Consider the following 4,065-nt stretch of genomic DNA (forward strand, 5'->3'; position numbering starts at 1 on the left):
GAACAAAGAAGGATTAGTAAATAAGCAAAGATGTAATAAATAAAATTAAAAAACCTAGAGCTAGAAGAAATATATTTTCAATATTGGGAACTAAGAGAAATTTTAAAAAGACCTTGTATGTTCAAAGTAAAATGTACAAATATAAGCTACTACTGAAAGACATTAACAATTTTAACTTTAATTTTCAATGCTAAACACAATGAAATAACATAACAAACAAATATGGATTTCACAATTTATTTAAATATCGTCTCCTGAATAAAACACTGGGAGATGTAACCTACACTTTTAAATGTGGAATTCCACACTTTGAGCTCAACAATAATGTCTTTTTTCTTCTTATATATTTTTTAGCATTTTGTTCACTTAAAACAAATTCTTGTTTTATCTAAATTGATCATCCTTCAGTCTTACATATAAAAACATACTGTATAGGGTATTCCTAAATATGTCTCCAGAAATTCAAAGACTCATGGAATCACTGATGAACATAAAGAGTTAAATGATTGATTTTTCAAAGTTATAGGTACTGTTTTGTACCAATAATGGAATATCCAGTAAGTGTTGCTATTGTTTTTGAGAAGAAACAATTAGGCTTAATTATACCACATCATTAAGATAGGAGAAAGACTAATAAGAATAAATTAGAATACAGATCATCAAAATTAAAAGAGAACTAGTACTGAAATCTTAACTGGTATAACTGCTGGATCAGAGTAGGATACAAAAGAAAAACAAGTGACAATTAATGGACATTAACTTCAAGATAAAATACAGATATGTTGGAAGAGTTAGAAGGTAAGGGAGAAGCAAGAAGCTATAAAAATGTTCAACTCTTCTTTTTTTGAAGGCAGAATGGAAAAAGAATATCCTAGCATTTCAAAACTTATAATACATTGCAAAATAAGTAATTAGGTAATTAAGAAGAAAAGTAAAGTAAGAGCATAAAATAGGATTATAGAAGATAACATCTAAATAACAATTAGAATAATAAATTTGATTGGTTTAAAACCTCTATAAAAATCTGAAGGATCTTAAATTGAGTTGATAACATATACTGAAAATATAAAATGGATTTTTCTGAACTCTACATATAAACACCCTTGGGGACTGCTCCAAGCCTCACATTGAGGTCCCTAGGTCTGTGCCTTCTCTCAGGTCTGCCTTCATCATAACCTGGGGCCCCAAGCACCAGTCTAGGCTAGGCAGACTCTCATTTGCTTCCTGTTGTCCTTTCTTTCCATAATCAAATTGATCTCCATCATGGACATGACAGCATAAGTAGGATTTGTTAGGAACCATTAAAGGAAGGTCACTATTTCTGGAAATGGACCATTCAAGGAAGGTATAGATCACTCACCTATAGCCAGACATCCTGATATGTGAAGTTAAGTGGGCCTTAAGAAGTATCACTATGAACAAAGCTAGTAGAGGTGATGGAATTCCAATTGAGCTATTTCAAATCCTAAAAGGTGATGCTGTGAAAGTGCTGCACTCAATATGTTGGCAAATTTGGAAAACTCAGCAGTGGCCACAGGACTGGAAAAGGTCAGTTTTCATTCCAATCCCAAAGAAAAGAAATGCCAAACTAGTTCACAATTCAAACTACTGCACAATTGCACTCATCTCACATGCCAGCAAACTAATGCTCAGGCTTCAACAGTATGTGAACTGTGAAATTCTAAATGTTCAAGCTGGATTTAGAAAAGGCAGAGGAACCAGAGATCCAATTGCCAACATGCGTTGGATAATCGAAAAAGCAGGAGAGTTCCAGAAAAGCATCTACTTCTGCTTTATTGACTACGCCAAAGCCTTTGATTGTGTGAATCACAACAAACTGTGGAAAATTATTCAAGAGATGGGAATACCAGACCACCTGACCTGCCTCCTGAGAAATCAGTATGCAGGTCAAGAAGCAACAGAACTGAGGACATGAAACAACAGACTGATTCCAAATAGGAAAAGAAGTACGTCAAGGCTGTATATTGTCACACTGCTTATTTAACTTATATGCAGAGTACATCATGCAAAATGCTGGGTTGCATGAAGCACAAGCTGGAATCAAGATTGCTGGGAGAAATATCAATAACCTCAGGTATGCAAATAATACCACCCTTATGGCAGAAAGTGAAGAAGAACTAAAGAACCACTTGATGAAAGTGAAGGAGGAGAGTGAAAAATTTGGCTTAAAACTCAACATTCAAAAACTAAGATCATGGCACCCAGTCTCATCACTTCATGACAAATAGATGGGGAAACAATGGAAACAGTGACTGACTTCATTTTTGGGGGCTCCAAAATCACTGTAGATGGTGACTGCAGCCATGAAATTAAAAGATGCTTGCTCCTTGGAAGAAAAGCTATGACCAACCTAGACAGCATATTAAAAAGCTGAGATATTACTTTGCCGATAGAGGTCTGTGTAGCCATATATAGATGTAAGAGTTGGACTATAAAGAACGCTGAGTGCTGAAGAATTGATGCTTTAGAACTGTGGTGTTGGAGAAGACTCTCAAAAGTCCCTTGGACTGCAAGGAGTTTCAACCTGTCAATCCTAAAGGAAATCAGCCCTGATTATTCATTGGAAGGACTGAAGCTGAAGCTGAAATTCCAATGCTTTGGCCACCTGATGCAAAGAACTGACTTATTGGAAAACACCCTCATGCTGGGAAAGATTGAAGGTGGAGGGAGAATGGGATGACAGAGGATGAGATGGTTGGATGGCATCACTGACTCAATGGGCATGAGTTTGAGCAAGCTCTGGGAGTTGGTGGTGGGCAGGGAAGTCTGGCATGCTGTAGTCCATGGGGTCACAAAGAGTCAGAGATGACTGAGGGACTGAACTGAACTGATTCAAGAAAGGATTTTTGCTGGACCAAGTAAGACAAGATGAAAGCTTTAGCATTGGTAACTTACAGATCAACAATACAGAATTTCCACAAGTAATTGAGACCATTAACCTGCTTCAGAACTTTTTGGTTTTTGTCACTAGGCAAGAGCAAAGTTAATGAAGACAGTTTGCATGATATCCTTAAATATCAGATGAAGAAATTTACTGATGGGTACAGATTCTGGCAGAACATGCAGCAGAAACACTCAGAGAGGAGTTTTTCCACAAGCAGCTCCCCAGCTTTCTCTCCAAGACCAATCTTCTTTTCAGCCTCTTCAGTTTCATCCCCACAGCCATCAATGCCTCTTATGCTTTAAAACAGTTTCTTTACAGACTAAACGAAAAATATAATCAAAGGAAATCCTTTGCTATTCCCAATCTAGGCAGTGTTAGCCAGCATGAGTACAAAGTGCCTTGAGTGACAAATATTAAGTCATGCCAGTTGCTAAAGAACATGGCACTGACTTTGACTTTTTCAACAATGATGGAGTAATGAAAGACATCAGGGTTAGGTTTATATCACCCTTCACACAGGCAGTGTGTGCAGATGTGGAAAAGAGTGAGTGAGTTGTTGAATCTTATCAGGCAGAAGTGAACAAATTAAGAAAACAAATCACTCAGATGAAATACAAACAAAAGAACAAGAAAGAAGATTGCAGCAGGTGATGCTAAGGAGACAGATGGCATCTGAAAGTTTGGACACCGTGTTTGGTCCTCAGATGCCCAGAATTTGTAGCTGAAGGCAGGTGTACACTAGCAGATACAGAGGCTTGTGATCCTCCTCCCTCTTACTTTGATTTTCACCCATTCAGTCAAACCACATCCAACCCTTCTCACAGGGAAAGTGTATTTATGCCTTGATCTCAAGCTGTGGGCCCTGCCAATGATGTTTTCACTAATGCCAGACTGAAGTATCCTGGAAGTGGAGCAGGATGAAACTTTGATTAACTTCCACTGGCTCCCACACACACATAAGGGAATACTCAACATTCGAGGAACTTGCCAATACTGACATGTACCCATGGGGGCTCCAGGAACACTCAGACCTCCCAGATTCAACTAAAGAAGATGAACTCTTCACTCAGCACTGTTTGTTTTTAATTACTTATTCAGACAATATTTTAAAACATATCCTGGAGGAGAATTGCTTTCTCGGAGCCCTGAACGCTCCCAAG

General features: G+C 37.8%; 1 pseudogene; it reads left to right on the forward strand.

Moving 5' to 3' along the window:
* Positions 1-545: 545 nt before the first annotated feature.
* On the forward strand, positions 546-3,826 carry LOC128045546 (BRISC complex subunit Abraxas 2-like; annotated as a pseudogene).
* The last annotated feature ends 239 nt before the right edge of the window (positions 3,827-4,065 follow it).

The sequence above is a fragment of the Budorcas taxicolor genome, chromosome 3 (genome assembly GCF_023091745.1).
Source record: "Budorcas taxicolor isolate Tak-1 chromosome 3, Takin1.1, whole genome shotgun sequence".
NCBI lineage: Eukaryota > Metazoa > Chordata > Mammalia > Artiodactyla > Bovidae > Budorcas > Budorcas taxicolor.